This window comes from Oncorhynchus clarkii, chromosome 18 (genome assembly GCF_045791955.1).
Source record: "Oncorhynchus clarkii lewisi isolate Uvic-CL-2024 chromosome 18, UVic_Ocla_1.0, whole genome shotgun sequence".
Lineage (NCBI taxonomy): Eukaryota > Metazoa > Chordata > Actinopteri > Salmoniformes > Salmonidae > Oncorhynchus > Oncorhynchus clarkii.
The window spans coordinates 47,474,889-47,489,786 of NC_092164.1; positions in this window are offsets into that span (position 1 = coordinate 47,474,889).

A 14,898-nucleotide genomic window follows, 5' to 3' on the forward strand; every position below is an offset into this window, starting at 1 on the left:
CCTCAGGAGGCTGAAGAAATGTGGTTTGTTACCGAAAACACTCACAAACCTTTACAGATGCACCATTGAGAGCATCCTGTATCACAGCCTGGTACGGCAACTGCGCCACCCACAACAGTAAGACTCTTCAGAGGGTAGTGCGGTCTGCACAACACGTCAGCAGGGGCAAACTACCTGCCCTCCAGGACGCCTACAGCACCCAATGTCACAGGAAGGCCAAAAAGATCATCAAGGAAAACAATCACCCGAGCCACTGCCTGTTCACCCCGCTATCATCCAGAAGGCGAGGTCAGTACATGTGCATTAAAGCTGGACTGAGAGACTGAAAAACAGCTATCTCAAGGCCATCAGACTGTTAAACAGCCATCACTAACATTGAGTGGCTGCTGCCAACATACAGACTAAAATCTCTAGCCACTTTAATAATTAATAATTGGATGTAATAAATCTATCACTAGTCACTTTAAACAATGCCATTTTATATCATGTTTACATAACCTACATTACTCATCTCATATGTATATACTGTACTCTATACCATCTACTGCATCTTGCCTATGCCGCATGGCCATCACTCATCCATATATTTATATGTACATATTCTTATTCATCCCTTTACACTTGTGTGTATAAGGTAATAGTTGTGAAATTGTTAGATTACTTGTTAGATATTACTGCACTGTCGGAACTAGAAGCACAAGAATTTTGCTACACTCACATTAACATCTGCTAACCATGTGTATGTGACCAATAACATTTTATTTTATTTGACCCAAAATGAAGGAAAGCTTTTCCTGTTTACAGACTCGGTGAGCATAGCCTTGCCGTTGAGAGAGGCCACCATAGACAGACCTGGCTCTCAAGAGAAGACAGGCTATGTGTCCACTGCCCACAAAATTAGGTGGAAACTGAGCTGCACTTCCTAACCTCCTGCCAAATGTATGATCACATTAGAGACACATCTTTCCCACAGATCAAACAGAGTCACAAAGAATTTGAAAACAAATCAAACATTGATAAACTCTCAAATCTGTTACGTGGAAAACCGCAGTGTACAGTCACAGCAGCAATATTTGTGGCCTGTTGACATGAGGAAAGGGCAACTAGTGGAGCACATGCAACATTTTTAATACAACCCATATTTATCTGTTTATTTATTTTCCCTTTCATACTTCAACTACTTGTTTACTAAGGTTTTCCTTGTTTATTTCCCTTTTGTTTATTGTCTATTCCATTTGCTTCAGCAATGTAAACATATGTTTCCCATGCCAATAAATTCCCAATAAATTCACATGCCCTTAAAATTGAGGGCCGTGGGGTGAGACAGGGATGCAGCTTAAGCCCCATCCTCTTCAACATATACAGTGGCAAGAAAAGTGTGTGACCCCTTTGGAATTACCTGGATTTCTGCATAAATTGTTCATTAAATTTGATCTGATCTTGATCTAAGTCACAACAATAGACAAACTGTCACGACTTCCGCCGAAGTTGGTGCCTCTCCTTGTTTGGGCGGCGTTCGGTGCTCGTCGTCACCGGCTTTCTAGCTGCCACCGTTCCATGTTTCTGTTTTCCATTTGTTATGTCTTGATTGTACACACCTGGTTCCCATTAAGTTATTATTATTTCCCTATTTAACCCTCTGGTTCCCATTATGTGTTGTGTGTGATTGTTCCTGTTATGTGTTAGTCTTGTGTGTTAGGGTTTGTTATCCCTACGTGGATTTATTGTACTATTTATTTTCCCAGAGTAAAGTACGTTATTTTTACTCAGTTCTGTTTCCTGCGTTTGACTCGGTCCTCACCTATACACCACTGACGCTGACACAATCCCAGTGTGCTTAAACTAATAACACACAAATTATTGTATTTTTCTTGTCTATATTGAACACATAATTTAAACATTCAGTGTATGTTGGAAAAAGTATGTGAACCCCTAGGCTAAGGATTTCTCCAAAAGCTAATTGGAGTCAGGAGTCAGCTAGCCTGGATTGGAGATGTTGGTTAGAGCTGCCTTGCCCTATAAAAAATACTCACAAAATTTGAGTTCACAAAGAAGCATTGCCTGATGGGAAACATGCCTCGAACGAAATATGAGGAATTTTTGACTTGCATAAAGCTGGAAAGGGTTACAAAAGTATCTCTAAAAGCCTTAATGTTCATCAGTCCACGGTAAGACAAATTGCATATAAACGGAGAAAGTTCAGCACTGTTGCTACTCTCCCTAGGAGTGGCCGTCCTGCACAGATGACTGCAAGAGCACAGCGCAGAATGCTCAGAATGTCAGCTAAAGACTTACAGAAATCTCTGGAACATGCTAATATCTCTGTTGATGAGTCTACAATACGTAAAACACTAAACAAGAATGGTGTTCATGGGAGGGCACCACGGAAGAAACCACTGCTGACCAAAAAAAACATTCTAAAGTCTAAAGTTTGCAAAAGTGCACCTGTATGTTCCAGCGCTACTGGCAAAATATTCTGTGGACAGATGAAACTACTGTTGAGTTGTTTGGAAGGAACACACAACACTATGTGTGGAGAAAAAAAGGCACATCATACCAACATCAAAACCTCATCCCAACTGTAAAGTATGGTGGAAGGAGCATCATGGTTCTACTGCAGCCCTCATCCTCCACATACAACACCTGTTCTGCCAGTCACATTCTGTTAAAGGTCCCCAAAGCACACACATCCCTGGGTCGCTCATCTTTTCAGTTCGCTGTAGCTAGCAACTGGAATGAGCTGCAACAAACACTCAAACTGGACAGTTTTATCAAACACTCAAACTGGACAGTTTAATTCAAAAACTCAATCATGGACACTCTTACTGACAGTTGTGGCTGCTTTGCATGATGTATTGTTGTCTCTACCTTCTTGCCCTTTGTGCTGTTGTCTGTGCCCAATGTTGCTTGCACCATGTTTTGTGCTGCTACCATGTTGTGTTGCTACCATGTTGTTGTCACGTTGTGTTGCTGCCATGCTATATTGTTCTCTTAGGTCGATCTTTATTTAGTCTTGTGTTGTCTCTCTTGTCATGATGTGTGTTTTGTCCTATATTTTTATTACATTTGTATTTTTAATCCATCCCCGCAGGAGGCCTTTTGCCTTTTGGTAGGCCGTCATTGTAAATAATCATTTGTTCTTAACTGACTTGCCTTTAGTTAAATGTTATTATTATTTTAAATGGTTTGGGGCTGCTTTATTCCCTCAGGTACTGGACTGCTTGATATCATCGACAGAAAAATTATTTCCCAAGTTTATCAAGACAAGTTGCAGGAGAATGTTAGGCTGTCCCCCAATTGGAGCTCAATAGAAGTTGGGTGATGCAACAGGACAACGGCCCAAAATACAGAAGTAAATATGTATTCTGGAGTGGCCCAGTCAGAGTCCTGACCTCAACCAGATTGAGATGCTGTGGCATGACCTCAAGAGAGCAGTTCACACCAGACATTCCAAGAATATTGCTGAACTTGAAAAGTTTTGTAAAGAGGAATGGTCCAAAATTCCTCCTGACCATTGTGCAGGTCTGATCCACAACTACAGAAAACGTTTGGTTGAGGTTATTGCTGCCAAAAGAGGGTCAACCAGTTATTAAATTCAAGGGTTCACATACTTTTTCCACCCTGCACTGTGAATCTTTTTTTATTGTTCAATAAAGACATGAAAATGTATAATTGTTTGTGTGTTATTAGTTTAAGCAGACTTTGTTAGTCTGTTGTTGTGACCTAGGTGAAGATCAGATCAAATTTCATGACCAATTTATGTAGAAATACAGGTATTTCCAAACGCTTCGCATACTTTTTCTTGCCACTGTAGCTAGCTACATCTATCAGGCTTTTATGTTTTATGGGGCCTCCAGCAGCACCTAGATATTCTGCACAGATTCTGCCAGACCTGGGCCCTGACAGTAAATCTCAGACAAAAATAATGGTGTTCCAAATAAAGGTCCAGCCGCCAGGACCACAAATACAAATTCCATCTAGACACCGTTGCCCTAGAGCACACAAAAAACTATACATACCTCGGTCTAAACATCAGTGCAACAGGTAACTTCCACAAAGCTGTGAACCAGCTGAGAAACAAGGCAAGAAGGGCCTTCTACGCCATTAAAAGGAACATAAAATTCAACATACCAATTAGGATCTGGCTGAAAATACTTGAAATAGTCATATTGCCCTTTATGGTTGTGAGGTCTTGGGTCCGCTCACCAACCAAGAATTCACAAAATGGGACAAACACAAAATTGAGACTCTGCATGCAGAATTCTGCTAAAATATCCTCCATGTACAACATAGAACACCAAATAATGCATGCAGAGCAGAATTAGGCTGATTCCCGCTAATTATCGAAATCCAGAAAACCACCTAAAAGGAAGCGATTCCCTAACCTTCCATAACAAAGCCATCACCTACAGAGAGATGCACCTGGAGAAGAGTCCCCTAAGCAAGCTGGTCCTGGGGCTCTGTTCAGAAACATAAACAGACCCCACAGAGCCCCAGGACAGCAGCACAATTAGACCCAAGCAAATCATGAGAAAACAAAAAGAGAATTACTTGACACATTGGAAAGAATTAACAAAAAAACAGAGCAAACTAGAATGCTATTTGGCCCTAAACAGAGAGCACACAGTGGCAGAATACCTGACCACTGTGACTGACCAAAACTTTGACTATGTACAGACTCTGTGAGCATAGCCTTGCTATTTAGAAAGGCCACCATAGGCAGACATGGCTCTCAAAAGAAGACAGGCTATGTGCACACTGTCCACAAAATGAGGTGGAAACTGAGCTGCACTTCCTAACCTCCTGCCAAATGTATGACCATATTAGAGACACATATTTCCCCCAGATTACACAGACCCACAAAGAATTCGAAAACAAACCACATTTTCATAAACTCCCATATCTACTGGGTGAAATCCCACAGTGTGCCGTCACAGCAGCAAGATTTGTGACCTGTTGCCACAAGAAAAAGGCAACCAGTGAAGAACAAACACATTGTAAATACAACCCATATTTACGTTTATTTTTCCTTTTCTACTTTAACTATTTGCACAATATGACATTTGAAATGTCTTTATTCTTTTGGAGCTTTTGTGAGTGTAATGTTGACTACATTTTTGTTTATTTTACTTTTTTTAAATGATCTACTAAACTTGCTTTGTTAATGTTAACATATGTTTCCCATTCCAATGATGCCCTTAAATTGAAATTGAATTGAAATTGAGAGAGCGAAAGAGAGTGACACAGAGGAAGAGAGAGACGAATAGAGAAGGACAGAGAGGAACAGAGAGTGGTACAAAGAGGGATAGAGAGTGGAATAGACAAAGAGAGGAACAGAGCGAGGAACAGAGAGAGGAGTAGAGAGACGGACAGAGAGAGAGTTAGATACAGGAACAGAGAAGAACAGAGGAAAAGAGAGAGCAATAGAGTGTGGGATAGAGAGATGAACAGAGAGAGGAACAGAGAGGACTAGAGAGAGAGCAATAGTGTGGGATAGAGAGATTAACAGAGAGAGGGACAGAGAGGACTAGAGAGAGAGCAATAGAGCGTAGGATAGAGAGATGAACAGAGAGAGGAACAGAGAGGACTAGAGAGCAATAGTGTGGGATAGAGAGATGGACAGAGAGGACTAGAGAGAGAGCAATAGAGCGTAGGATAGAGAGATGAACAGAGAGAGGAACAGAGAGGACTAGAGAGAGAGCAATAGTGTGAGAGAGAAGAACAGAGAGAGGGGGTGGAACGCGGTAGGGTGTCTTAGCTAGATGCTGTCCAGTCTTCAGATGCTCTGTGTCTTTTATGTATCTTTATGTCTTCTATCTCTGCTCCTTTTCTGAAGCCACCATACCACTGAGAGCCAAGTGGGACTGTGATCTGTGATGCACAAACACAACACAGTCACAAAGAGCCGAGGCTGTCTTACTGTCTGTCTCACTGACACCTTTCAGTCCTGTCAACTCACCGTGTGACCCCTCTGACAGGACTGAGGGTGGTGTGTGTTTATGTAAGGGGGTTGTGTGTGTATGTAAGGGGATTGTGTGTGTATGTAAGGGTGGTGTGTGTGTAAGGGGGTTGTGTGTGTATGTAAGGGTGGTGTGTGTGTAAGGGGGTTGTGTGTGTATGTAAGGGTGGTGTGTGTGTAAGGGGGTTGTGTGTGAATGTAAGGGTGGTGTGTATGTAAGGGGGTTGTGTGTGTGTGTGTAAGGGGGTTGAGTGTGTGTATGTAAGGGTGGTGTGTGTGTGTGTAAGGGGGTTGTGTGTGTGTATGTAAGGGTGGTGTGTGTGTGTATGTAAGGGTGTTGTGTGTGTAAGGGGGTTGAGTGTGTGTATGTTAGGGTGGTGTGTGTGTATGTAAGGGTGGTGTGTGTGTAAGGGGGTTGTGTGTGTGTAACGCTTGAAGAGTGATGGGTGTGGAGTCAGGCGCAGAGAGCAGAAGATTCAAGGGAAAAACGCTTTAATGGCCAAAAACCAGGAACACGTACAACTGGGTGAAGCAAAAACACAGGCGCAAACACAACCCAAGGACCACTGGTAATAACCCGGACAGCGAAAACCCAACGATAAACAATACACCTCTTACGTACATAGCAACAAGCCCGCACAAACACAAGCGGGCTAATCTAACTTAAATAATACCAACCCAAAAACCCCAACAAGGAACAGGTGAAAACAATTAGACAAAACCAAACGAAAAGGTAAAGGGATCGGTGGCAGCTAGTAGACCGGGGACGACGACCGCCGAGCGCCACCCGAACAGGGAGGGGAGCCACCTTCGGTGATATTCGTGACAGTGTGTGTGTATGTAAGGAGGTTGTGTTAGAGTTGGGGTGATGATGATTGGTCTACAAACTGAGCCTCTCTGTTTTCAAGAGAGAAGTATTGTCTGAGAAAGTCTCCCCCCTCCCTTTCTCCCCCAGCCCGTAGTGTTAGGGTAATGACTTACACATGTCCCCATTAATGATGTGGCACATGTCAGAGAACTTTTCCCACCCTGCCGCAATGGATAGGAATCCCTGTTCTTTGGTGTGGTTCAGAGGGAATGAGCTGTGGGGTATGGGCCAAGGGAGATACCATTAATATACATGCACGAGCACGCACACACACACATCATTAATATAGTACATGTGCTGGGTGATACCACTAATACACTTGCTGAGGCAATGTTCTACATCATACACTATATATATAAAGTTTGTGGACATTCCCTCAAATTAGTGGATTTGGCTTTTTCAGCCGCACCCGTTGCTGGCAGGTGTATAAAATTGAGCACACGGCCATGCAATCTCCATAGACAAACATTGAAAGTAGAATGGCATTACTGAAGAGCTCAGTGTCTTTCAACTTGGCATTGTCATAGGATGCCACCTTTCCAACAAGTCAGTTCATCACATTTCTGCCCTGCTAGGGCTGCCCCGGTCTACTGTAAGTGCTGATATTGTGAAGTGGAAACGTCTAGGAGCAACAACGGCTCAGCCCCGAAGTGGTAGGAGACACAAGCTCACAGAACAGGACCGCCGAGTGCTAAAGCGTGTAGCACCTAAAAATCGTTTGTCCTCGTTTGCAACCCTCACTACGAGTTCCAAACTGTCTCTGGAAGCAACATCAGCACAATAACTGTTCAGATGGAGCTTCATGAAATGGGTTTCCATGGCCGAGCAGCCGCACACAAGCCTAAGATCACCATGCTCAATGCCAAGTGTCGGCTGGAGTGGTGTAAAGCTCGATGCCATTGAACTCTGAAGCAGTCGAAACGCATTTCATCTTGAGTGATGAATCATGCTTCACCATCTGGCAGTCAGATGGACAAATCTGGGTTTGGCGGATGCCAGGAGAACGCTACCAACCCCAGTGTATAGTGCAAACTGTAAAGTTTGGTGGAGGAGGAATAATGGTCTGGGACTGTTTTTCATGGTTCAGGCTAGGCCCCTTAGTTCCAGTGAAGGGAAATCTTAACATTCTTAACATTACAACATTCTAGATGATTCTGTGCTTCCATCTTTGTGGCAACAGTTTGAGGCAGGCCCTTTTCTGTTTCAGCATGACAATGCCCTCATGCACAAAGTGAGGTCCAAACAGAAATGGTTTCTCGATATCGGTGTGGAAGAACTTGAGTGGCCTGCACAGAGCCCTGACCTCAACCCCATCAAATACCTATGGGATGAATTGGAACGCCTACTGCGAGCCAGGCCTAATTGCCCAACATCAGTGACTGACCTCACTAACGCTCTTGTGGCTGAATGGATGTAAGTCCCTGCAGCAATGTTCCAACATCTAGTGGAAAGCCTTCCCAGAAGAGTGGAGGTTGTTATAGCAGCAATGTTCCAACATCTAGTGGAAAGCCTTCTCAGAAGAGTGGAGGTTGTTATAGCAGCAATGTTCCAACATCTAGTGGAAAGCCTTCCCAGAAGAGTGGAGGTTGTCATAGCAGCTAGATAAAGGAGGGGGACCAACTCCATATTAATGCCCATGATTTTGGAATGGGATGTTCAACAATCAGGTGTCCACATACTGCTGGTCATGTGGTGTATATGATGGCATATCATAGCAGCATAGTATGTCTTTCACAGAAGAGTAGTATTAACTTCTTGATTCTACTTGAGACGCATATGTCTCAAGTAGACACCTGGAAATGCAAATGCGCTACGCTAAATGCTAAATGTACTCGTTAAAACTCAAACCTTGATCAAAATTCACAAGCAGGGTATTGAATTAAAGCTACACTCGTTGTGAACCTAGCCAACAAGTCAGATTTTTAAAATGCTTTTCGGCGAAAGCATGAGAAGGTATTATCTGATAGCATGCACCACCTCAAAATGCCTGAATGCGACGTAAACAAAGACTCTGCTTATCCGACGCAGCACAAAACGCAGAAATAAAATATAAAACATTCATTACCTTTGACGAGCTTCTTTCTTGGCACTCCTATATGCCCCATAAACATCACTATTGGGTCTTTTTTTCGTTTAAATCGGTCCATATATACCCAAAATAGCTTTCTATGAAAGCTGTGTCATTCAGAAAAAAACATTGTTTTTAAACGCTGCGTCATTTTTTAAAATTAAAAAAGTCGACGATAAACTTTCACAAAACACTTCGAAATCCTTTTGTAATCCAACTTTAGGTATTAGTAAACGTTTATAATCTATCAAAATGATTACAGGGCGATGTATATTCAATAGCTCCTCGTCTGCAAATCAATGGCTGCCAATGTCCACATTTACAGCGTCCTGGTGGAGACTGGAAGAAACGGAAGCCAGATAGTTGGATTTTCCAACAAAAAATTCAATTGAAAATGACGACAATGGCGACATCGTGTGGAATTTGTATGAATTGCATGCAGGTCGATATTAAATTTTGTCCTCTTTTAACAAACCATGAAAATGACTTATGGAAATTATTTTTAGCTTTCAGAGAGCAGTTTTTCTTGCGTTTTTCAATGAAACACACAATCTGTTATAGTCACAGCCGTGATTTAACCAGTTTTAGAAACTTCAGAGTGTTTTCTATCCACACATACTAATCATATGCATATACTATATTCCTGGCATGAGTAGCAGGACGCTGAAAAGTTGCGCGATTTTTAACAGAATGTTCGAAAAAGGAGGGGGTAGAAGTAAGTGGTAGATACATGTAACTACAGTACTGTTCTATGGAGACAGAGAGCTGCACTGTGTCTGTAACTGTGCCTGCATACCTTGTAATAGATCATGACCTTACCAGCGTCTTCAATAGCCATTGGGGACAAAAACACACAAGAGGTGCCTGGAAGGAGCACAGCGGCAAATTCTTGTGACAGGGTTATTTTGGACTGAGAGAGGCATCACACCGTCATTCGTCACTCACACACACAAGCACACATGCCAGCACAAATGCATGCATGTATGCACACTCACACACACACACACACACACACACACACACACACACACACACACACACACACACACACACACACACACACACACACACACACACACACTGAGACACACACACACACACACACACACACACACACACACACACACACACACACACACACACACACACACACACACACACACACACACACACACAAGCACACAGGTATGCACACACACACACACACACACACACATACACATACACACGCACATGCAAGCACACACACACATGGTACATTAAGCTGTGCCAAGGCAGCCCAGGGTATCAGGCTGGGTGTCCAGCTGTGTGTCATCTACACCCCGAGGCTGCCTACAGTGGCCCTCCATCCTTCCATCCCTCCTTTCCTCCATCTCACCATCTGCCCCTCTGTCTGTCAGAGGGAGAGAGAGACAGAAAGGGAGGGAGGGAGGGAGAGATGAATGATTAAGGACAGATAAATGTATACACACAAGCATGCATTAGAGATTGCTGATTGGACACAGTGTTCGTACCCAGGGCCTGCCAGTATATCTGTCTGTCAACTTCACAAAGACTTAGAGGCAGGGATTCAGTAAAGATAAATGATGAAAGAACACACACACACACACACACACACACACACACACACACACACACACACACACACACACACACACACACACACACACACACACACACACACACACACACACAGAGAGGGGTTAACAATTAATATGTGTCTATCAAATAGACACACACATATCCACCCATCGCCCATCGACCCATGCACGCACACACACACAATACACACACACACGTACAGTACACGAGTGTCCATTGCCTAAATATCAGTCTTTTAATCATGTCCCATAGCCTTAGCTCTGATGTATGTCATGGTGCTGTGATGTAGCTGTGATGTAGATGTAAGTCCTGCTGTGCCTGTCTGTGCTGATTGGGGGTGTTCACCGCAGCTTTGGACCACCCTGTGTCTCCCTGCCTGGCATCCCAGAGTGAGGGCTTTAGACATGACACCGTTGCTCTCCCTCCTTCCCTCCCTTCCTCCCTCCATCCTTCTCTCTCACTGTCTCCACATCATTGAGCAGAGCTCTGATCCCAGACGCACTCCCGCGCCATGGCCTCGTTTTCCTCTAAATGAAAGAGCACAATGTGCCTAAACGAGGGAGATGGATTAATGACCGGAGATTCCCCCCCCCCCTCCTCTCTCTCTCTCTCTGATTGGCAGTGTGGGAGAAAGAGAGGAGAGCAGAAAAGTAGGGAGGGAGATGCTTGAAAGATGAGGAAGAAAACTATATAGTAGAACCCAGTAGCTTTTTAGTTTGAACAGAAGCTTTATTGGGAACAGAGCTTTTTGATCTGTCTGTGCAAAAATAAACCACACAAGAGATAAACATTGAGATTGCCAAAGGTTGAGTTCATATAAGTAGTGTAGTTCTCTCTCTCTCTCTCTCTCTCTCTCTCTCTCTCTCTCTCTCTCTCTCTCTCTCTCTCTCTCTCTTACTCTCACACTTTCTCACTCACTCACTCACTCACTATAAGACACAGATGGCTTGGCAAGGTGTTGGAAACAATGCAGGCTCCCTAGTGTTTCATAGCTGGTACTGTTTCAACCTGTTCTTTAACGGGGAAGCTCACAGCCAAATCCCTTAGCAGCTGCAGGTCCAGGTCCAGGTCCAGCCACAGCCACAGCCCCCCTCCCTCCATGTTAGAGGTGTTGTTCCATTACACACCTGGGCCAGGCTGACCCTGTCCCATCAGACCCACTGGACATCCCTTAGGGAGACCTACAGTACAGGGTCAGGACCACCACCCCAGGAGAACCACTCCAACAGAACCACTCCTGAACCACCACTCCAGAAGAACCACTCCAACAGAACCACTCCAACAGAACCACTCCTGAAACACCACTCCAGGAGAACCACTCCAGGACCACCACTCCAGGAGAACCACTCCAACAGAACCACTCCTGAACCACCACTCCAGGAGAACCACTCCAGGACCACCACTCCAGGAGAACCACTCCAACAGAACCACTCCTGAACCACCACTCCAGCAGAACCACTCCAGGAGAACCACTCCAACAGAACCACTCCTGAACCACCACTCCAGGACCACCACTCCAGGAGAACCACTCCAACAGAACCACTCCTGAACCACCACTCCAGAAGAACCACTCCAGGACCACCACTGCAGAAGAACCACTCCAGGACCACCACTCCAGAAGAACCACTCCAACAGAACCACTCCAACATAACCACTCCAACAGAACCACTCCAGGAGAACCACTCCAACAGAACCACTCCAACAGAACCACTCCAACAGAACCACTCCAGGACCACCACTCCAGGACCACCACTCCAGAACCACCACTCCAGAACCATCACTCCAGAACAACTACAGAACCACCACTCCAGGACCACCACTCCAGAACCATCACTCCAGAACCACTACAAAACCACCACTCCAGGACTACCACTTATTGACCACCAATCCAGAACCACCACTCTTGAACCACTAGAGAACCACCACTCCATAACCACCACTCCAGAACCACCACTCCAGACTCCACAGAATCAAACCTGACAGAATGAGGTATTGCTCTATTATTTCAACTAGCCAATGAAAAAATAATGCATCTTGGCATGTTCCCCAGTGTTTCCTCTCTGGCCTCGTTTCACTCAATTTATCTGAGCTGAGGGCTTGTTCACTGATTTGCTCTTCCACTAATAAAAGCTCCCAACCTGCTGGTACATAGTTAACCTCTGGGTTAACTCTCCTCCACCTCTCCTGCCTCTGCTGCCGTTGTAGACTTTGGGTGGCAGCCAGCATGCCCTCTTGTGCCTACCTGCCCACCCACCATTCTGCAGGAGTTAATAATAAGGCTATGTGAGAGGTTGTAGACCTACAGCCAGTGTCCAGATGTCAGGCTACTATTCCATGTAAGTACCCATCTGAACAGTAGCCTACTGTTCCTTTGAGGTGCCATGTTGATGTCCCTGTCTTGTGATGTCGAATTTGCAAAGCGCCTCACAATTATCCCACATAACATACCTGCTATAATCCTATTTTATCACTTCAACAAACCTTTCCCAAACATTAGGCTACTGTTCTGGCCCTCCGTTCTCTTTATTTTCACCTCTCCATTTCGCAGCTTTTCTCTTATTGAATTAAACTCTGACGTACTTTTTGCAACGTGGATCGACGTTAACTTTTTCTGCCCAAGCTCCCAAAAGCATTTGTCAGTTGGCGCATACTTGGCAGGTGTACAGTTAGACCCTGAAGCTTAGGCTAAGCACTAACACCAGAACAAAATAATGAAAGAAAAACCTCACTGTAGCCTATAGATATGAATTGCTCAAGAATGATACAGTTATGGATTTTTAATGTTTTCTCTTTATTCAACCCACCCGTCCTTCATCCACACAATATTTAATGACCCTAAACCCGCCCGCCCCGTGGATATAAACGTGGGGAACGCGGAGTATGAGTCAACCCGCGCATCACTAACATACACGCGCGCACACACACACACACACACACACACACCATCGCCTCGTTTTCCACTAAATTAAAGACCACAAAGTTCCTAAACGAGGGAGCAGGATTAATGACCGGATATCCTCTCTCCTTCTCCACCCCCTCAACCCTAACTCCCCCACACCTCTATCTCTATAAGTAGTTTATTTCTCTCTCTCTCTCTCTCTCTGTGTCTTTCTTTCTCTCTCCGTCTCTCCCTCCTCAACTGACCATCCCAATGTTTCCCAGTGAGCTTTGGAACCAGTGTTCTGACACATAGCAGAGTAATAGGTGGTCCATGTGTCAGTGTTGGCAGCGGGTGTTGACTTGCCACTATGAGACACAGATGGCTTGGCAAGGTGTTGGAAACAATGCAGGCTCCCTAGTGTTTCATAGCTGGTACTGTTTCAACCTGTTCTTTAACTGGGCAGCTCACCGCCAAATCCCTTAGCAGCTGCAGGTCCAGGTCCAGGTCCAGCCACAGCCACAGCCCCCCTCCCTCCATGTTAGAGGTGTTGTTCCATTACACACCTGGGCCAGGCTGACCCTGTCCCATCAGACCCACTGGACATCCCTTAGGGAGACCTACAGTACAGGGTCAGGACCAGGTCCAGGTCCAGCCACAGCCACAGCCCCCCTCCCTCCATGTTAGAGAGGTGTTGTTCCATTACACACCTGGGCCAGGCTGACCCTGTCCCATCAGACCCACTGGACATCCCTTAGGGAGACCTACAGTACAGGGTCAGGACCACCACCCCAGGAGAACCACTCCAACAGAACCACTCCTGAACCACCACTCCAGAAGAACCACTCCAGGAGAACCACTCCAACAGAACCACTCCTGAACCACCACTCCAGAAGAACCACTCCAACAGAACCACTCCTGAACTACCACTCCAGAAGAACCACTCCAGGAGAACCACTCCAACATAACCTACATATCCCACTCCAACAGAACCACTCCAGGACCACCATTCCAGGACCACCACTCCAGAACCACCACTCCTGAACCACCACTCCAGAAGAACCCCTCCAGGACCACCACTCCAGGAGAACCACTCCAACAGAACCACTCCAACAGAACCACTCCTGAACCACCACTCCAGGACCACCACTCCAGGAGAATCACTCCAACAGAACCACTCCAACAGAACCATTCCTGAACCACTCCAGAACCACCACTCCAGGACCACCACTCCAGCACCACCACTACAGAACCACCACTCTAGAACCACTCCTGAACCACTCCTGAACCACTCCAGAACCACCACTACAGAACCACCACTCCAGAACCACCACTCCAGAACCACCACTCCAGACTCCACATAATCAAACCCACACCTGACAGAATGGGGTATTGCTCTATTATTTCAACTAGCCAATGAAAAAATAATGCATCTTGGCATGTTCCCCAGTGTTTCCTCTTTGGCCTCGTTTCACTCAGTTTATCTGAGCTGAGGGCTTGTTCACTGATTTGCTCTTCCACTA